At 34.8% G+C, this 23,005-nt stretch overlaps 1 long non-coding RNA gene across 3 annotated transcripts in view; it reads right to left on the reverse strand.

The window, feature by feature from the left end:
• Positions 1-23,005, reverse strand: part of LOC110007561 (uncharacterized) — a 50,670-nt gene that overhangs the window by 18,805 nt on the left and 8,860 nt on the right. Inside the window, exon 4 of one of the 3 annotated variants that reach the window (XR_002281507.2) lies at positions 15,707-15,988. The exons of the other annotated variants lie outside the window; for them this stretch is intronic. This is a non-coding gene — a long non-coding RNA (uncharacterized LOC110007561). Of the gene's footprint in view, positions 1-15,706; positions 15,989-23,005 lie in introns of those variants that run through there. 3 annotated transcript variants of the gene reach the window in all.

Here is a 23,005-nt window from a genome sequence, read left to right on the forward strand (position 1 = left end):
CGGCGAAAGGAAAACTGTTAAGGCTGGAAATTGTTCAGGTAACATCAGAAAAGATCGTCCTAAATTGAGAAAGGCTCAAAATAGCTCAAAGTCGACAGAAGAGTTATGACGATAATTGCCGAAGGGACCTTAAATTTGAAGTAGGTAATCAGGTCTTTTTGAAAGTGTCACCAAGAAAGGGAATTATGAGTGTCGGTAGGAAAGGGAAGATAAGTCCACAATTCATCGGACCCTTTCAAATATTAGAGAGAATCAGAGTTGTGGCATACTGGCCTTACCGCCCGAGTTGACTAATATTCATGATGTCTTCCATATTTCATTGTTAAAAAAGTATCAACCCAATCAGTCCCACGTCGTGAAATATGTGCCAATGCCGATCAGGGAAGATTTAACTTATGTTGAGCAGCCAACTGAGATTCTGAACGGAAGGGTCCAAGTCTTTCCCAACAAAGAGATTCCCCTAGTATGGGTTTTATGATAGTATCATTCGAGGGAAGAATCAACGTGGGAGTGAGAGGAAGAAATCCGGGATAAGTATCCCCATTTATTTGATTAACTGATGGTTTTGAGGAAAAAATATTTTTAAGGGGGGATGATATAAGGACCTAGACCGTTCAGGCATGGTGAGTGAGCGCATGACGATAGTAAAGAGTGCGCGACGATAGTGAGCGCACGACGATAATGAAGAGCGCGCGGTGATAGTGAAGAGTGCACGACGATAGTGAGCGCGCAGGGATGGTAAGTGCGCAACAGTAGAAGAGAACGCGACAGTGCGTGCACGATAGAGAGAACGCAACGCCACGAGTGAACAAGGGGCATCACTGCAAATGTAAGGAGTAGCACCATGCGAAGATAGGCCAGCGCCATGCATGTACCGCCGTGAGTGTTGTGATTAGACCGTCGGAACTATTGGAGTAGGGTGGTCCTTGAGGGACTACCTCTTTTCCTCTTTTTAATTCCCTCTCCAAGTGTCACCCCCTTATTGCCACATCACCCCCTTCTACTTACCACTTGGAGGTGGCTTGTTGCCACCTCTCCTTCCCTCCTCTCAAAAGTCATTTAGCCCCTCAACCCTCATCTCTCACTCTCTCTCTCTCTTAGAGCCTTTCCCTTAGGACTTTCATGAATCACTTTGTGGCTTGAGGAATTGGTTGGAGCTTGGAGAAGAAAACTGTGGAAGGAAAGATTGGAGGGCACTTTTATTGTTAAGGTAAGTGGATTACTACCTTATAGTTCCCTAAATGTAAGTTAATCATGAAATAGCAAGCAAATGGAGATGAATAGTAGTATAAGTGATGGAGGTTCCTGCCACTGTTAATTCTCAGCAATATAACTTACTTTTGCATGATTACAATGAGCATAGAATTTGCCTTGTTCTTCATGAAAAATTTATGATTTGGTGTTCTTAAGTATCTATTTGAAAATGGGAGGTTTATGTTAATAATTTGTACATGCAAAGGGCATTTGGGTATCGTATTATGTGGTATTGTGACTGTGCTGTGAATTTCCAAGAAGTTTTCATGTTTTTGCAATCCACGTTTCTATCAAAAGAGGTCCAATTGGCCTCAAACCACTTCCATTGGAAATATTTCTGAGTCTATTTCAATATTCATGTTCACATCTTGTTCTGATTCTTCATGTATATAAAGCTATACTTCAAAACATGCCAGTAGTGTCATTGTGGACAGTTTTATTAAAAATGTAAAACTGGGGTCTCTGATGTCACGGATTTTTACCAAACTAATGAAGTTCATTTTCCTTCAAAGCACCGCCTTTTGAAAGATTTAGGAGTAAGCTTGAGATCATATGTTTGACGCCTTTCAAAATTCTCCTTAATTTGAGAGTTATATGATTATTTGTGATAATATGTCACTGTGGATAGCTTTCTATAAAACTCAGAATTGATACCTCTTTTGCCACGAATTTTGACTGACCAAAAGGGGTTCATTTTCTTCCAAACCACTGCCATTCAAACGTTTCATGAGTAAGCTTAAATTCACACGTTGATCACTTTTTGAAATTTCATCTCGATTGTAAGTTATGAAGTAATTTTAAAGAGATGTCACTATTTTTACTGTATAATAGGTTTCTGATGGAATGTCTCTATTTTCGTGAACTTTTGAGGGGCTAAACAAGGTTCATTTGCTTTCAAAACTCCCCCATTTGAAATATAGTTGTGTTCAGAGTAAAATTTGTTTTGGAACCACCTTTAAATTCTAAACCAATTGAAAGTTATGACCCTCTTTTTCTATCAAATGTAATTGCTTAGAATTGTAGGAAATGTGACCTCGACACTGAGATTCTGTGACTCTGATAATGTGATCGCAAAAAATTGATATTGTTATAACTTGAGACTGATATTGTTATTTTGTGACAATAACATTGTCATTCTGTAATACTGATGCTGTTAAAAGGCGATACTAATATTGTAATTTTGTGACATTAACACGGTCATTCTGTGATACTGATACTATTGAAATGTGATACTAATATTGTCATTTCGTGATATTGACACTGACATTCTGTGATATTGATATTGTCACTCTGCGATACTGATACTGTTAAAATGTGATACTGATACTGTCATTCCGTGATATTGACATTGTCATTCTATGATACTGATACTGTTAAAATGTGATACTGATTTTGTCATTGCGTGATATTGACACTGTTGTTCTATGATATTGATATTGTCATTCTTTACTGACACTGTCATTATGTGATATTGATACTGTCATTCAGTGATACTAATACAGTCATACTGTGATACTTTGAATATGACCTTGGGATTCTATTATATGAATATTGATATATGTGTCATAAACGCTACGCAATGGGTCCTCCATTGGTAGTCAACTTTCTGATTCTGCGGTATGAATACTGACATGTGACTGCTACACAATGGGTCCTCCATTGGTAGTGGATACTATGATTTTGTTACATTGATACTATTATACATGATGTGACCACTACACAATGGGTCATCCATTGGTAGTGGATACTGTGATTCCCGTTACATTGATATTATAATACATGATATGATTACTACACAATGGGTCCTCCATTGGTCATTGAACATTTGACTCTGCTACTCTGAAACTGATATATCTGATATGACCACTACGCAATGGGTCCACCATTAGTAGTTGGGTATACTATACCTCAACCCATATGATAGGAGTGGAGTCGAGAGGTGACTGTAAGTAATAGGGAGGGTCGCCCCGCCCCCCCCCCCCCCCCAATTGTCATAGGCACTATGCATCGGGTTCTCCAATGGTAGTGTAACTCCCTCCTACCTGAAGGCGTAAGGAAAGGGTTGTGTCTTGAAAGGCCGCAGTCTATCGAAAACCGCAAAGCGCACTGGGGATTTGTGCGTAAGTGAGGGCATTACGAAGTGGGGCCCCCACTTGTCATTGTCCTCCCTCTCGAATGATGGTAGAAGTCCCAAGTTTAGGATTGGCTTAGCCCGACTGATGTGGCTTGTACTTTGGGAGTAAATAGATCTATTCGGTCTTTCTGAATTAAGCATTCTATATGAGCACCTGACTGTTACTGTGATATTGTGATAACATGAATGTGATTACTATCTCAAGAACTAGTAATACTCTGTTAACTGAATATTACATTTTCTATACACAAAATATATGTACTCTAATCCTGATCTTACTCTGTGATGCCAGTATGATGTCTGATAAACCACATACCATGTTATTTTGTATAGACATATATGCAGGAATGAGGGGTAGTGATCTACTTACTGGACTCATAGCTCATTCAATCTATTTTCATTTGTGTTGAGTGATAGTGCCTGTGAGTGGCGAGCAGCAGACCTGTGAAAGCAGGTGTTTGGCGTTCAGACCAATTCAGGACTCCTTTTTGGCATAGTAGGTGTCTGGTGGCATTGCCACGTGATGTTCTTAGAGCTCGCGATTGTTGTCTTTGCCTTGAAGGTGTGGGGACATTATCTTTATGGGGCCCAATTTAAGATATTTACAGACCATAAGAGCCTCAAGTATTCATTTTCTCAGTAGGAGTTGAACATGTGGCAAAGAAGATAGATGGACCTACTGAACGATTATGATTGTACCATTAATTACCAACCGGGCAAGACCACTGTAGTAGCCGATGCTTGAGTCAAAACCCTTAATATCAATAGCACAACTGATGGCCCGAGAAATGAAACTGATAAAAGATGCAGTGGAGTGGCGCCCCTCACTACCCCCTAGTAATGAGGTAGGAATAATTGCGGGTATAAGGGTGGACCCATAGCTCTTTCAGCAAATCCGGGCAGCACAAAAGACCGACCCCTAGCTTATGAAAATCCTGGAAGACTTAAAGAAGGAAAGAAAGGAGGATTTTTCTATTGGCAGTGATGATTTGTTATGATTTAGAGAACGGGTATGTGTCCCAAGTGATGAGAATATAAAGAGGGCCATTTTAGAAGAAGAGCACCACTCCCATTATATTGTACACCCAGGAAGCGCAAAAATGTATCGGGATTTACAGAAGATTTTCTGGTGGAATAACATGAAAAGGGAAGTGCCACAATTTGTTTCCAAATGTCGGATATGTCAGCAAGTAAAGGCTGAATACTAGAGACCTGCCGGGTTGTTACAACCCTTGCATGTGCCTGAATGAAAGTGGGAACATATCACTATGGACTTTGTGTCCGGGTTGCCAAGATCGGGCATTGGGCTTGACAGTGTTTGGGTTATTTTGAACCGATTAACTAAGGCTGCACATTTCTTATCGGTCCAGACTACCTATACCCTGGACAAATTGGCTCAGCTGTATGTCAAGGAAGTAGTAAGGCTACATGGAGTACCTGCTAGTATTGTGTCCGATATGGACTCTAGATTTACTTCAAAGTTTTGGAGGAGTCTACAATTAGCTTTGGGGACAAGACTCACTTTTAGTACTACTTTTTACCCTTAGACTAATGGACAGTCAGAACAGACCATTCAGACCATAGAAGATATGTTGAGAGCCTGTGTTATAGACTTTAAAGGAAATTGAGACGATCACTTACCTTTAATAGAATTTTCATATAGCAATAGTTTCCAGGCCAGTATTCAAATGACACCTTTTGAGGCCCTGTATGGGAGAAAATGATGATCACCAGTGTGTTGGGAAGAAGTCAGCGAAAGGAAAACTATTAGGGCTGGAAATTGTTCAGTTAACATCAGAAAAGATGGCCCTAAATTGATAAAGGCTCAAAACAGCTCAGAGTCGACAAAAGAGTTATACTGATAATTGCCGAAGGGACATTAAATTTGAAGTAGGTAATCGGGTCTTTTTGAAAGTGTCACCAAGAAAGGGAATTATGAGGTTCGACAGGAAAGGGAAGCTAAGTCCGCGATTCATCGGACCCTTTGAAATATTAGAAAGAATCCGAGTCGCGGCATACTGGCATTACCGCCCGAGTTGACTAATAATCATGATGTCTTCCATATTTCACTGTTGAGAAAGTATCAGCCCGATCCGTCCCACGTCGTGAAGTATCAGTCAATTTCGATCAGGGAAGACTTAACCTATGTTGAGCCGCCAATTGAGATTCAGGACAGAAGGGTCGAAGTCTTGCCCAACAAAGGGATTCCCCTAGTTCGAGTGTCACACCCCAAGAATTTACAATACTGATATTCCTGAGATGTGACAATCAAAACATATATACATCTCTTGATAGGACAAATTTACCATGGCGAATTCTTACAAAGTAACAAAAGAAAGCTTAGACACAACTACAATATCTTCCAAAGTTGCCATTGACGAGTACTCAAAATGATACCGCAGTTATTCTGAAAAATGTTTACCATAGTTTGATGAGTTTGGCTACTCAGTAAGTGATCATCATAATCCTAAGAAAAATCATGGTTGAAAGATATCAATGTTTTCAAAAGGAGATCTATTAACAAAAATGCATTAACAGTTTCGCTTTAAAAAAAATGCACAATTAAGTATAATCCGAATAATTGAAATGCATATAGCATTTTAACAGCAGTGCGTAATTCAAAGGATTTCACAAAATACCCAATTGGCGTCCCAAGTAGGTCACCTATATACCCCATCAGCTTTCTGATTGGTCCACTTAATCCCTATCAGCGTCCCAGATAGGTCCACTTAACCCTGCAGGTCCACTTATACCTCACCAGCGTACCGGATGAGTCCACTTAATCCCTACCGGCGTACCGGATAGGTCCACTTATACCTCACAGGCGAACCGAATGAGTCCATTTGCATACTTAAAGTATTTTTAAATCTCTTTAAACATTCGAAAGCAGCAATATCATGTACTCAACATATCACTGAAATTATTAATATGAATTTCACTGAAACCATTAATAACAGTCACTTCCAATAACATTTCAAAAACACCCAGTCAAATATTTTGGGCTCAAATTCAGAAAGGTAGCAGTTCGTAATGTCATTCTAGCATAATTGCCAATCTAATATGTATAGAAAGAATCTTATAGAAATTCAAGAATACAGAATCATCACAATTTATGGGATGTCAATTCGCAATTAAACATTTCACAACAATGCTATAATCAATTGCAAAAATATCAAATTTCAAATAATAAGGCAGTCATTTGCACATGAAATTTACAATGTTTAAATATTCAAAAACAGTAGAAAGAAATCTCACAATTTTACTAACAGCAGAAATATCACATTTATTTATAATAATTTGACAGTATCTAAAATTTTCTAACAATAGACAAGAAAAATAAATAAATTTATTTCTAAGAATTTACAGCATTTAAAATTTCTAACATAGATACAATATCACAATTTTATTAAAAATATTATTTTTCAAAATAAAGAGGTCGCTTGCGCATAAAATTTATCGGGCATAAAATTCATGATAATAAGCAGAAGTAATTATTTCATTTCATTTTTTAAAAAAACAGATTATTTTTCAAGATAATGAAGTCACTTACCTAAAATGATTGAGAGGGAGCTTCCGATAAAAATTCGGCTAAAGAGAGGAGCTCACTGTGTTTCGACCAGAGAGAGAAAGATCTCAGAAGTTTTCTAGGGTGGGAGTCCTCGCTTCTCGTATTTAAACTCTTACGACACCTTATTATAATATTTTATTAAGTTACACCTCATACACGAGGTGTAACCATTATATTAACCCTTATATGCTTAAAGCCCACGTCCACTGCACGTGGCAAGGCAAGAGCAAACAAACGAAACTTATTCAAAAGATTTTGAAAATAGTGATGGTCCCTAAAGACCATCATGCTCATATGGACCATCACTTATTAAAGTTTCTTTTCTTCTTTTTTTTTTTTTTTTTTTTTTGAAATTTTAGAATTATTACATTCTTCCCCCCTTAAAGAAATTTAGTCCTCTAAATTTGTGTACCTGATTACTGAAAAAGATAGGGATATTTTTTTTTTTTCATATTCTTTCAACTTCATTATTATTTTAAGTACATTCTTTTTAAATTTCCTAAGAATCTTAAACCTATTGCTCTGATACCATATCTGTCACATCTCAGGAATAACAGTATTGTAAATTCTTGGGGTGTGACACCGGGTTTTGTGATAGTATCATTCGAGGGAAGAATCAACGTGGGAGCGAGAGGATGAAATCTGGCATATGTACCCCCATTTATTTGATTAACTGATGATTTTGAGGACAAAATATTTTTAAGGGGGGGATGATGTAAGGACCCAAACCTTTCAAGCATGGTGAGTAAGCGCACGACGATAGTAAAGAGCACGCGGCGATAGTAAAGAGCGTGCGGCGATAGTAAAGAGTGCATGACGATAGTGAGCACACGACGTTTGTGAAGAGCGTGCGATGATAGTGAGCACGCAACGATAGTAAAGAGCGTGCGGCGATAGTGAGTGTACGGCAAAGAGAGTGCGGCAGTGTGCGTACGACAGCGAGAACGAAATGCCGCGAGTGAACAAGGGGTATCGCCGCGAATGTAAGGAGTAGCGTCGTGCGAAGATAGGCCAGCGCCATGCAAGTACCACCGTGAGTGTTGTGATTAGACCGCCGGGACTGCTGGAGTAAAGTGGTCATTGAGGGACTACCTCTTTTCCACTTTTTCCTCCCCTCTTCAAGTGTCACCCCCTTGTTGCCACATCACGCACTTCTTCTTGCCACTTGGAGGTGGCTTGGTTCCACCAGTCCTTCCATCCTCTCAAAAGTCATTTAGCCCCCCAACACTCATCTCTCTCTCTCTCTTAGAGCCTTTCCCTTAGGACTTTCATAATCACTTGTGTCTTGAGCAATTGGTTGGAGCTTGGAGAAGAAAACTGTGGAAGGAAAGATTGGAGGGCACTTTTGTCTTTAAGGTAAGTGGATTACTACCTTGTAGTTCCCTAAATGTTAGTTAATCATGAAATAACATGCAAATGGAGATGAATAGTAGCATAAGTGATGGAGGTTTCTGCCACTGTTAATTTCCAGCAATATAACTTGCCTTTGCATGATTACAATGAGCATAAAATTTGCCTTGTTCTTCATGAAAAATATGTGATTTGGTGTTCTTAAGTATATATTTGAAAATGGGAGGTTTATGTTAAGAATTTGCACTTGCAAAAGGCATTTGGGTATCGTTTTATGTGGTAATATGACTGTGCTGTGAATTTCCAAGAAGTTTTCATGTTTTTGCAATCCACTTTTGGCCTATCAAAAGATGTCCAATTGGCCTCAAACCACTCCCACTGGAAAGATTTTAGAGTCTATTTCAATATTCATGTTCACATCTTGTTCTGATTCTTTATGTATGTAAAGCTATACTTCAAAACATGCCGATAGTGTCGCTATGGACAGTTTTATTAAAAATGTAAAACTAAGGTCTCTGATGTCACGGATTTTGACTAATCAAATGAAGTCCATTTTCATTCAAACCACCTCCTTTAGAAAGATTTAGGAGTAAGATTGAGATCACATGTTTAGAACTTTTCGAAATTCTCCTTAATTTGAGAGTTATAAGATTATTTGTGACAATATGTCACTGTGGATAGTTTTCTATAAAACTCAGAATTGATACCTCTGTTGTCACGAATTTTGACTGACCAAAGAAGGTCTATTTTCTTCCAAACCACTTCCATTCAAACTTTTCATGAGTAAACTTAAATTCACATGTTGAGCAATTTTTGAAATTTCTTCTCGATTGTGAGTTCTGCAGTAATTTTTAAAGAGATGTCACTGTTTTTACTGTATAACGTATTTCTGATGGAATGTCTCTATTTTCTTGCAGTTTTGAGGGGCTAAACGAGGTTCAATTGTATTCAAGCCTCCCCCATTTGAAAGATAGATGTGTTTAGAATAAAATTGGTTTAGGAACCACCTTTAAATTCCAAACGAATTGAAAGTTATGACCCTATTTGTGATCGGATGTCACAGCCTGGAATTGCAGGAAATGTGCTGAGATTCTGTGACTCTGATAATGTGATCACATAAAATTGATTTTATTATAACATGAGACTGATATTGTTATTATGTGACATTAACATTGTCATTATGTAATATTGATGCTATTAAAAGGCGATACTGATATTGTTATTCTGTGACATTAACACGGTCATTTTATGATACCGATACTGTTAAAATGTGATACTGATATTGTCATTCTGTGATATTGACACTGTCATTCTGTGATATTGATAACATCATTTTGTGATACTGGCACTGTCATTCTGTGATACTGATACTATCATTTGGTGATACTGATACAATCATATTGTGATACTGTGAATATGACAATGGGATTCTGTTATATGAATATTGATATATGTGTCATGAACGCTACGCAATGGCTCCTCCATTGGTAGTGTACTTTTTTATTCTACAGTATGAATATTGACATATGACCGCTACGCAATGGGTCCTCCATTGGTAGTGGATACAGTGATTCTGTTACACTGATACTATTATAAATGATGTGACTACTACGCAATGGGTCCTCTATTGGTAGTTGGACATTTGACTCTGCTACTCTGAAACTAATATCGGTGATATGATTACTACGCAATGGGTCCTTCATTGGTAGTTGGGTATACTGTACCTCGACCCATATGATAGGAGTGGAGTCGAGAGGTGACTGTAAGTAATAGGGAGGGTTGCGCACCCCAATTGTCATAAGCACTACACATCGGGTCCTCTAATGGTAGTGTAACACCGTCCTGCTTGAGGGCGTAAGGAGAGGGTTGTATCTTGAAAGGCCGCAACCTGTCGAAAACCCCAAAGCCCGCTAGGCATTGTTGTTTATGATGAAAATCTAACAGATCCTTCGTTGAAGATCTGTTGATTTTTAACACCTTAAACTAATTAAAAATATGTAAATAAAGTGGTAGAGAAAGTGGGACAGATCGAATTTAGATTTGGGGCCAGATTTGCTCGAGAACGAGCAGATCTACTCTCAAATCTGTGGCAGAGCCAGCATGATCCAGAGCATTAAAATACGATTTTTAAGACAAGTTAACAGATAAAAAATAAATAAAAGAAGAAAAACAGTAAAACGAAGAAGAAAAACCATATAATTTGTCAGATTTAAAATGGGGTGTCTACAGTTGCCCCTCTTTAGCACTCCCTATCCTTCGAGGGACAGCTGAGTGGCAAAGAAGTAGACACTTTGGTGTTCCCTGTCCTTTGAGGGGCAAGTGAACGTCAAAGAGAAAGTAGATATTTTAAATTTCTTCCTGCGGTCACGAGGTCAGGGGGCACACCAACTATCCCTCCAAGTCATTGCGCTCATCGAGCTCACCCACCTAGGGCATTTTTCCTCCTAGGGTTTTCGGCGTGAGACGCCGGTGAGTTACACAAGCTTGAAACTCGAGTTGGATTTTCTAGCCATGCCACTTAACTTTAGTTTTGTAGTTTGAATTTTAACCCTGGTATTTTCTTTGATCTCCTTAGGGTTTCCTAATGTTGTCTATAAGAAAAAGCTTTCTATAGTAAGAGAACTCAGAGCATGGATAGGTTACGATTTTAACAACGAAATTAAAGTTTTTGGAAAATACATGACATATAGTGAAAATTTTGAAAAGAGAGATATTTCGAAAAACAAGGTTGGTTAACAGTTTTAACTCTTGCAACCATAAAGCCCTCTAAGTAGGGCTAGACAGTACCTTATATACACCCGACCTTTTTGCATCATATAGGGCTAGACGGTACCTGCCTCGGCTCTTTTACGTCGTATGAGTTTGATGTTTTTCCATTGAATAGGATGGTTGTGCCCTGGATACACCCGACCTTTCACGTCATACTGGGATAGACGGTACCTGCCTCGGCTCTTTTATGTCACACGAGTTTGACATTTTTTCATTAGAACAGGGTGGTTGTGCCCTGGATACACCCATTCTTTCACGTCATACGGGGCTAGACGATACCTGTCTTGGCTCTTTTACGTCGTATGAGTTTGATGTTTTTCCATTGAACAGGGTGGTTGTGCCCTGCATACACCCGACCTTTCACATCATACGAGGCTGAACGGTCACTGTCTTGGCTCTCTTACGTTGCACGAGTTTGATGTTTTTTCATTGAATAGGGTGGTTGTGCCCTGGATACTCCCATCCTTTCATGTCATATGGGGTTGGACAGTCCCTGTCTCGGTTCTTTTATGTCGCACCAGTTTGATGCTTATCCTATCTTGGCTCTTTAACATCACACGAGTTTGACGTTTTTCCTGTCTTGGCTTTTTAACGTCGCACGAGTTTGACGTTTTTTTTTTTTGTTTCTTATCTCGGCTCTTTTATGTCGAACGAGTTTGACGTTTATCCTATGTCGACTCTTTAGCCTTGCACAAGTTTGGCACTTATCCTATCTCGACTCTTTTACATCGTACGAGTTTGGCATTTATCATGTCTCGACTCTTTAATGTCGTACGAGTTTGACGCTTATCTTGTCTCGGCTCTTTTACGTCACACGAGTTTGACATTTCTCTTGTCTCTACTCTTTTATGTCGCACGAGTTTGACGTTTTCCAAATTGGACTTTGGGACATCGTACGCACACACGAGGATGAACTTGCCTCATTTTGCCTCAAGGGATCCGGTCGAAAGAAAAAGCTCCCAGACTAGCTAATATCGTCATTGGCGAGGTTCACCCATCTCCGATATGTAGTAGTTGGTAATTATACTCATACAACCATGGAGTGCCTGGCTAGTTTCAAGCCTTCATAACAGGCATAGGAAGTTGGCTTTTAGAATGAGGCCAGATCGACTAACAATTTAACCTCTTGTAGTGATGGAGCAAGGCATTTCTAAAAGAGTTTTGGAAATGGAGGGTTTTAAAAATCAGATTGAAAAATCGCTTTTAAAAGGGACGGGCCTCATTATTATATTCTACCCAAAGATGATGAAAGGATTTCCTTGTGGGATAGTGAGAACTCAAAAGTCTCGAAGTTGTCTTTTTACCTTTACAGCTTTCGTCATGTGCTTTGTGGGTCCATGACGAGTTCTCTGGATTCTTGCTGAACTTCCATCTTGGAGAGGTCCCCATGTTCTTTCAGGATTCGTCGAAGTCACTTCGGATTTCCATTCATATCATGCTCCCGCATCAATCTGAGTTGGTTTTGTTGGGAACTTGCAGGGTTTAGAAAGAGTCTTCGTCCTTAGGGTCTGCTTATGTCGTATTGTTGGAACTTGCAAGTACTTGTTTGTACGTGAGTGCTTTTGAATCAGAAGCTCCTTCTTGGAGGTTTATTTATTTATTTATTTTACCAGTGATGCCCTTTTATGCTTTCACCACGTCCATTTTTTTTTTTTTTTTTGTGATGCCTTTTCAGGTTTTAAGCACTCTTTTGAGCCCGTTATGGGTAGTATTTTCTGAGATACATCGCATTGATGGGGTCATTGAGTTCGCACCCCTCTTGATTCTTGATCTTGTAAGAATTGCTTGTGTGCACTTGAGTGACCACGAATGGCCCCTCCCAATTAGGTTTGAACTTGCCTAAAGGGTGTGGGTTTGTAGGAGTGTGGACGATTTTCTTGAGTACCATGTCCCATTCCCTGAACTGTTGAGGAACAACTTTACTTTGGCATGCCCTCTCAATTCTATGCTGGTAAGCAACAATATTTTGTGTTGCTCATAGTCGTCTTTCATCCAAATTAACAAGGGCAGCGATTCATACTTCGATCTTTTATTCCACATCTGAATCTTTATGAATAAGCACTCGAAGAGACGATATCTCAACTTCAATGGGTACTTGTTGAGTGGCTAGTAATTGATAACCAGTCTGAGTATTCCTTGTTTTTGCTCAACTCTTTTGTTGACGTAAAATGCTTTACATACTTAGGAAGAATTGATTTCTTGTATAAGACCTTAGCTGGGATAGTTCTTGGACAGCAAGGTGGAAATGGTCTGGTTTCATACTTACATGACTGGCTTTTGTGGGGTTAATAATTCCATTTTTCTTAAAAGGTAGGGAGATGAAGAATTTTTGGTTTTTCTATAAGGGATGATTGTGTTTTTGGGCAAAATCTATATGAGATTCAGCACAAGAGATGATTATGATTCTAGATAGGATATTAGACAAAGTGTCAAAAAGAAAAAGATTTTGTGTTTTTGTCCAGGGTAGCAAATTATCTTTTTACTTGAGTCATTTTTGTGTCCGATCTAGAATGGGCATGAGTGTATGCAAGATATCATATCCTATAAACAAATCATTTCCTTGGAGATGAGAGCCTAAAACTCAGTTTTAATGCAGAAATCTAGAAAGAGTTTTATGGATATTGGATCACTTATTTTTATGGGAAAAATGAATACCCTTATACTTGCAATTGGAATTGATGGTAATAATCCTTAGATAGAGTATAAAGCCAAAAATGTTTCAATTTGGTTAGGAAATAAAAAATTTTATATTCCAAAAATTTTATGTTTTCCTTTTATGCATGGTGATTTTATTCTAGAAAATAATGTCCTTCAAAATCACTTGCAGGGTATCTCCTTGCAATGGAACTGACTAAGAAAAATGTCAGTGAAACTACATGAGTTTTTCATGATCTATAAACAATTGCTACAAGATATCATATCCTATAAACAGATCTTTTCCTGGAAGATGAGAGACTAAAACTCTAGTTGTAATGCAAAATTTGGGATGAGTTTTATGGTTATTGGATCACTTATTTTTATGGGAAGAGGATTTTTATGGGAAGAGTTTTATGGTTATTGGATCACTTATTTTTATGGGAAGAGTTTTATGGTTATTGTATCTCCTTGCAATGGAATTGACTATGAAAAGTGTCAGTGAAACTACATGAGCTTTTCATGATCAATAAATAATTGCTGCATATTTGAAATAAGATTGGTTCTTATTTCGATGTTTATCCAAAGCTCAGTTATATGCATATTGGTATAATCCTAATCGAAACAACGGTCTTATTTCGACAAGAAATAGATACCCTAATATTAGTTGTTGCCTTAGATAAGAGATTAATTATCTTATTAAACCAGTAATATGAGGATTATAATCTAATCTGGTTACTGGAAAAGTCTAGTTTAAAATAAAACGTTTTGAAAGTACAGTCGGTAACTTTTTAGTACTGAAAAAGTAGATTCCTTCACCACTTTTTGGACACAGGAGCTAGATAGGTCAGCAGTCGGTCCGTGAAGTTACTTGTTTGTTTAAGTTTTTCTTACTTGTTTAGTATGCTGGTGTGGTCCCACCACGCCTCTAGTCTTCCATCATGTTTTGAATAGAGGCTTCTCCAATACTGTCAAAATTGTAGTCGCTTCGATTGTCTTGTGCTTCCCAGTCATGATAGGCAAATATCTTCTGCTTCCATAACAAATTCGAGTGGCAGATATGACATTTCGGGTCTCTTACATCAGCCATAAACTCTTTTGCCTCTTTTCCTTGGCTAGTAGTAAGACAAAGACATGTTTGTAAAGATGTTACAAACAATCTTCTCCCATCACTTATTTTAAATGAATGATTATTTTTCAAAGAACAAAGTTCCTGACTGAATGAGACAATATTTTTTATGGCATATTTTTTGATATCCAATTCAAAAATTTCTTCTTCCGTTACAAAAGTTTCTTTTGCAAGAGTGAAATCACTGTTTGTGGTTTATTCTAAATGCCAAATTTGATACAATTGATAAAATCTTTCCTTAGATCTCCAACTAATTGTGCTTGTAATATGGAAAGTAAGATATTTCTTAAATTTCCATGACTTGGAGACTTTATAAAGTATATTTTTTATAAAATTTGAAAAATCTCTTATTCGCATCCAATCTAGATGCTCGAAGACCAATCTTCCTATAATTCCCCAATCAATGGTGTCAAAACACCATTCTTCATGGTCAAAGTAAATTACGGTTTTAATAATGTTTTTGAAGTCTTTATATAGTCCAGGATAATATTGTTTGAGTAAATTCGGGATTTTAAAAACTTGTTCAGAATCAACAATTTTAGAAATTTTTTTAAATACTTCAAACGGTAAAATAGTTTTTGCCTTTTCATATAAACATAGTTTTTTAATCTTTTCAAACATTGGCTCAGATTGACTATATATTAGATTAGCCACTCCTAAAACTTAATTAATTTTATCAAAAGAGAATTCCTCATTCCAGTCCATTTGTGTAAAGGACTCGAATATTTTTTCTTTTAATTTTGAAAACTCTTGACTCTGATTTGCTATCAAATCCGACAATTTTTTCATATGTTTTAGAAATTTTGAACTATTTTCGATAATATGGTTTTTCCATGCCTCGTTCAGCTTATCAAAGATTTCATTGGGTGTTATGGGATTTCGGCAAAAGTTGGAAACTTGTTTAGTTTTAACTGGAAGATATTGCAGAATATATTTTTGTATATCTACAATGTCGTTGTAAGAGATCGGTTCAAAATTATAGGATTGAGCAAATTGAGAATATATAGGGGTTTCTCTAATCTTCTCCATTCGCATGTATCCCAAGTTGATTTATTTCCCTTGATTAGGGAAATCCTCTTTTTTTCTCCTTGCTTACGAGTGACCTCTTGCCATTGTTCATTTGATCAATATGTATTCCTGCTGAGACAATCTGCAAGAACATTATTAGTACATTTGACAAATTCAAACTGAAAATTATAATTGAGAATTTGATTGGATCATCGAGTTCTTCTGGGATTAACTTCCCCTTTTTTATTTGCAATAACATATTTTACTGCTTTTTATCTGTTATGATAATAAATTCCTCTTATGCCAAATAAATATAAAATCTTTTTAATCATTTTAAGACTGTCAGAAGTTCTTTCATGTGCATTACAGTTTTTTTCATATGGTGTGAATTTTCCTGAATTATAACTAGAAATGAATTATTCTTTATTTACCACCGCTTTCAAAATGTGCCCCAATTTTCATTTGAAGCATCAGTTTCAAGAGTACGTTTATCCCCTTCTTTATGAAAGTAAACAGTTTGTACTTTATCTAGATATGCCTTAATTTTTTTGACCGTTTCTGAGTCTTTATTATCGCAAGTGAATTTTTTTATCCTTTTTAAATTTTTTAAATAAAGGTTTTTTTTTTTAAAAAAAAAGAGATTTATATTATTCTATAATTGAGAATTCCTAAGAAACTTTGCATATGTTTTTTATCTACAAGTTTATCAGGGAAATTTTTAACTTTTACAATAATATGTTCTTTTAATCTTATTCCTCGTTGGTCTAAGATTATACCTAAAAATTTAATTGATGTTTTTTCTACTTCAATCTTTTTAAGACTTAGGATAATTCCATTGTCTAGGAATTTATTGCATACTATTATTTTTAGATGTTTTTTATGATCTTCTAATGTTTTCAAAAATATCAAAACATCATCAATGTATACTACAAAAAAATCTTTTAGGTACTGAAAAGATTTTGTTCATCAATCTCTGGAATATCTGAGGAGCATTACATAATCCAAAGGCATTACTTTCCATTGGTAATGGTTTTAGGGTACACTAAAAGTTGTCAATGGTTTGACTCGTCTGTTAGCATTATTTGCCTAAAACTTGATTTACAATCAAATTTACTTTAATATTCTGAGTTATGTTTGATGGATTAGAACATCTTTTCTAAGTATAAAATATTCGTCAAACTCCAGATTCTGATTTAGTCTTTATTATGGTTTCTTACCATAAATGCAGGACTCGTATGTGGACTTGTAGTTGGTTTTATAAATCTTTTTTCTAAGAGCTCATAGATTTGGATAGAAAATTTGTCTATATCCTTTTTGGTATATAGACTATAGGCTTAACTTTAATAATCTGGCTTGGGTAACATAGTTTTAAGTTATAGCATCTTGGGAATTTTTATCACAGTTTTAGTGGGTTATCACTAAAATTTGGTGCAAGGGTTATCACAGTTTTAGTGGGTTTCATTGATTTTTTTTATAGAATCACCATGCTTTTGTGGTGAAAATTCTATTTGACAACGATACTTATGTTCTACAATGATAGAAATTCATACAATTTCTCCTTTTTTAATAATAACCAATTTATCATTATGGATTTCTATTGGATAGTAATTTTGAAGGAAATTATTTCCTAGAATAATATCACCATGCATAAAAGGAAAACATAAACTATTTGGAATAAGAAATTTTTCATTTCCAAACCAAACTTAAACATTTTTGGCTTTATACTTTTTCTGAGTATTATTACCATCAATTCCAGTTGCATGTATAGGGGTATTCATTTTTTCCTATTTTTCTAATGGAATAGCAGCTGGACTACATGCACAAGTTGTTGCTCCGGTGTCTACCATAATATCTAGATGATATGGTTTATATCCTGAAAACTTAAATTCCTCTAAAATAAATAAATATCTTTTTCAATTTTGGTTATGGGAAAAAATAATTTCTTCATCTTTCCTGATTTGTATTCTAAAAAAGTTAAAGAGTGCTAAATTTCCTCTTGTTGTTCATCATTTTCTTCTGTCAGATTTTCTAAAGCCTAATGGGTTTTGTGATCATTAGAGAGTTTTGCTTTCAATCGATTGGAATTTAAATAGTTTATATATTTCTTCTTTTTTTAGAACCTTTAATTTTTCTAATTTAGATTCATCAATGGTGAATTCTTCATGAATTACATCTTTAAGTTTAATAACTTGCTATATTTCACCATTAGAGTCTTCAAATGGTTTTTTTTCATTCATCATGAAGACTATTTCTGAATCTGAATCACTGTCTTCTTATTCAATTTCTATTTAAAATATGATTGATTTGTTATCAGAGATTTCTTCTCTGAAATAAATGTCAAGATTATTTTCTTCAAAGAGTTTCATCTTTTTTTGGTATTTTTTCCTTTTTGATAACAATTAGGGGCTATATGTCCTTCTTCATTGTATATATAGCAACGACAACCTTTTTTAGGATTATTGCCTTTTCTCTTAACAACATATCGTTTTTTACGATTAAACTGTTTTCTTTTATTCCATATTCTCCATTTTTAATTTTTCTTTTTGAAAAAATTCTTTTGGAATTTCTTTTCGCACCAAATTCTAAATTATTTTAAGAATTGGGTTACAGTCGTTCAACCCCAAGTCCTTTTTTGACTTGTTTTGACGTTTTTAGATTTAAAAAATGTTTTTCGATATTTTTAAAAACAAATCTTATTCTATTTTTGAGAGTATCCTTTGATGTAGTTGCACTGATATATTTTTTATAGTCAGTTCCATAAATTTCTTCCCAAGGAATTGGTAATTTATGGAAATTTTGTTTTTTCCAAAAATCAGTTTTAACATCGTCTAACATTTGATACCACTTTTGGTACTCTTTGGCAAAAGACTCGAATTTTTGAATTTTGCAGAGTTTTAATTTTGACAATGTATAGTCTGCATCAGTTTGCAAGCTATACTCATCGACATGTCCACAAAATTCCTCTTTTAGGACTTTTGTAAAATCTTTTAAGATATCTTCAATATGTTTATCTTTATCTGAGAATAATGTAGCTTTTTCTACCTATCATTCGGTTGAATTCTCTCATTTTCTAAAAAATGGCAAGGCGTCTCCTTGCAATGTTCGGGCCAAATAGTCCTAAGAACTTTGCTTTAGACCAAATGACTTTATAATTAGCTATAACCAAGGTCATTGATTGAGCCTAATCGTTAATAACCTGATTATATTCTCCAAATGGTACATTCTTTAAAACAAGATACGTACAATTGATTGTTACATTTAGTTTATTTAAATCATCCCTTCTAATGTTAACATCTGAGATAGGATTCGAAAATGAAGGAGAAGCATTTTCTTCTTCATTTTGAAGAAAATCTTCTTACTTAATATTTTGAAGATATTCATCAAATTCTTTAGGTGTCCAGAATTTTGTTTCTAGATCTGATTTAAAAGGATTTGATTCTTTTTTTTTTTTCCCTTTATTTCAGAGACAAGGGTTTCAATCCCTTTTTTCGATTCTGATTCTTTATCAGAATCTGATTTTACTTCACTTATGGCAATTTCTTCGTCACTATCATCAAGGCTGATGATAAGATGATAATTATTCTTTATCATGAGTTTTTCATGATCAGAAAATAATTGCCGCATATTTGAAATTAGATTGGTTCTTACTTCTATGTCTTTTTCTTTTATATATCTAGACTTCCAATATTCAATAATTTTCTTGATTGCTTCAAAGTTTTTTGAGTCTTTATCTAAGGCTATTATTTCAGTTCCATAAAATAAGGTTCATATGGATTTTTTGGAATCAGATATTTTATCTTGTAGTGAGGAATTCACATTTGATAAAAGCATCTTTGACTCTTGATTTAGATCAATATTTTTTATTGTTCCTAGGTTTTCTAATTTTTTTCTATTTTTGTTAATTTGCTACTCATTTGATTATGATTATCTATTTGATTTTTACTATTTATTCAAAACCTACTAACATTTTTAATGTATTTTTATGAAGATGTTTCTATGTGATAATTATGTTCATAATTACTTTCTTCCAACTTTATATCTTTAGATAAACAAGTTACTTTAGCCATTTAAGGTTTCTTTCTGGTAACTAAGACCTCCTATGAAATTATTTCCCTTCCTTGTCCTGGCCTAACTTGCTCTATTGGCTAAAAATGGCCTGGGCTACAATGTATTGTTCACAGGTATATGGGTTTTAAAAGAAACTTTAAATAATGCTGAATAACAAGCAAATAAAGAGCTTAAAATGAGAAGAAAATTACTTACAAGGTATAATTCTCATGATGGACTTTTATTATCTAACACGTAGCAGCTCTGATATCAATTACAGTAAAACCCATTTCTTTTATTATCGAATACATAACAACTCAATTGACGCTCTAAGTGCGAAAAGAAATTCCAAAAGACTTTCAGATTCAGAAATAGTCTTCATGATGAATGAGAAAAATCTATCTAAAGACTCTAATGATAAAGAGCAACAAGTTGTTGAACAAGGAGATGTAATTCATGAAGAATTCACTATTGATGAATCTAAATTAGAAAAATTAAAGGTTCTCAAAAAAGAAGAAATATATAAACAGTCTAAATTTCAATTATGGAATGCAAGACATTTCGAACACTATAGTGGTAATACATCTGCTAAAGCCTCAAAAAATGGTTTTGTTGAAATAGTTAGTTTTTGCAAACCTAAAGTTGCAACGATGATAAAACAATATCTAAAGCTCAGAGATATGCATATTGCTATAATCCTAATTGAAATAACTGCCTTATTTCGACAAGCAATAAATACCCCAATATTAGTTGTTGCATTGGATGAGAGATTTAATGATCCTATTAAAGCAATAATATGAGGATTACAATCTAAGCTGGTTACTGGAGAAGTCTGGCTTAAAATAAGACTTAACTAATTTTATTTCAGTACGAGATAAAAATATCCAAGACACAGTTAAGATCGTCAGTCAAACAAAAAATGTTCCAATGAAAGAAGATAGATTTGATCTTACAATTGAATAGAAAGCAATCCATGAATTGACAATGACTACAAAAACATCTATAAAAGATATAGACAATTGATTTGTAGAAGTGTTCGAACTGCATAATTTTGACACAGAAATACAATTCAAAATAAATCAATTGGCGAGATCTAAAAAACCCAGCAAATTGGTTGATTGAAAATTTTACTGATTAAACTTCAAAAAATGAGCTACATCCTATTATTTTTCAAGTCTTTGGAAATCATATATATTTTAATGATCAAAGACTTTTAAATAGACTGTTGAGTGTTGATAAACCTACAAATATTATTGAAGAAATGAGACTAAGCTTTGATCAAATGGATCAAAAGCAAAAATCTCTAATGATCCCAAAACCACTAAGCTTTAAAACTATTCAAATACACGTTTTTGCCAGATCCCCTTCAGAAAATTTGAAAGAAGAAAATGATGAACAGCAAGAGGAAATTCAGCAATATTTAACTTTTTCTAGTATAAAACTCGGGAAAGATGAAAAAATTATTTTTTCCCATAACCAAGATCGAAAGAGATATTTATTTATTTTAAGGGAATTTAATTTTTCAGGATAAAACCCATATCATCTAGATATTCTGGTAGACACCGGAACAACAACTTGTGCCTATTGTCCAACTGCTATTCCATTAGAAAAATAGGAAAAAATGAATACATACATGCCACTGGAATTGATGGTAATAATACTTAGAGTATAAACCCAAAAATGTTTCAGTTTGGTTAGGAAATAAAAAAAAATTTCTTATTCGAAAAATTTTATATTTTCCTTTGATATATATGAGAAATAATTTCCTTCAAAATCACTATCAAATAGAAATCCATAATGATAAATTGATCATTACTCAAAAAGGAGAAAATGTATCAATTTTTATCCTTATATAACACAAGTATCGTTGTCAAATAGGATTTTTATCGCAAAAGTGTGGAGATTCTATCCCAAAAATCAATGAAATAAAAGAACTCAATGAAAATAACTGGGTATATAAAACACTTGCAACAAATTTTAGTGACAACACACTAAAGCTATGGTAAAAAAAACCCTAGATATTATAGCTTAAAACTTTGTGACCCAACTATGAATATTAGAGATAAGCCCATGGTTTATACCAAAAAAGATATAGACGAATTTTTCATCCAAATAATATAACTATGAGAAAAAGGACTTATAGAACCAACTACAAGTCCACATTCAAGTCCTGCATTTATGGTAAGAAACCATAATGAAAATAAAAGTGGAAAAGCCAGAATGGTCATAAAATATCAAAGACTAAATCAAAATTTCGAATTTGACAGATATTTTATACCAAGAAAAAATATAGTAATCCATCAAACAAAACACTCAAAATATCAAAATAAATTTAACTGTAAATCGGGTTTTTGGCAAATAATGCTAACATAATAGTCAAAATCATTGCTACCTTTAATGCACCCTATAACCATTACCAATGGAAAGTAATGCCTTTTGGATTATGTAATGCTCCTCAGAAATTCCAGAGATGGATGGACAAAATCTTTTCAGGACTAAAAGATTTTTGTGTAGTATACATTGATGATGTTCTGGTATTTTCTAAAACATTAAAAGATCATAAAACATCTAAAAGTAATAAGCAATAAATTCCTCGATAATAGAATTATCATAACCCCTAAAAGGATTGAAGTAGAAAAAACATCAATTGAAATTTTAAGAATAATCTTAGACCAGCAATGAATAAGATTACAAGAGTATATTATTGCAAAAATTAAAATTTTACCTGATGGACTTGTAGATAAAAAACATCTGTAAAGTTTCTTAGGAATTCTCAATTATGGAAGAAACTTTATCTCAAATCTCTCTAAAAACGAATAACCGAATTCACTTGGGATAATAAAGTCTAAAAGACGGTGAGAAAAATTAAAGCAGATATCGACAAAGTACCAAATGTTTACTTCCCCAAAGAAGGGGATAAATTTATTCTTAAAACTGATGCTTCAAATGAAAATTGGGGCGCAGTTTTGAAAGCGGCGGTAAACAAAGAAGAACTCATTTGTGGTTATAATTCAAAAAAATTCAAACCAAATGAGAAAAACTATATATTACATATGAAAAAGAACTTATGTCAGTCTTAAAAGGAATAAAAAGATTTTATATTTATCTATCA

The sequence above is a fragment of the Amborella trichopoda genome, chromosome 3, assembly GCF_054954075.1.
Source record: "Amborella trichopoda isolate Santa Cruz 75 chromosome 3, AtrichopodaSantaCruz75HAP2 v2.0, whole genome shotgun sequence".
NCBI lineage: Eukaryota > Viridiplantae > Streptophyta > Magnoliopsida > Amborellales > Amborellaceae > Amborella > Amborella trichopoda.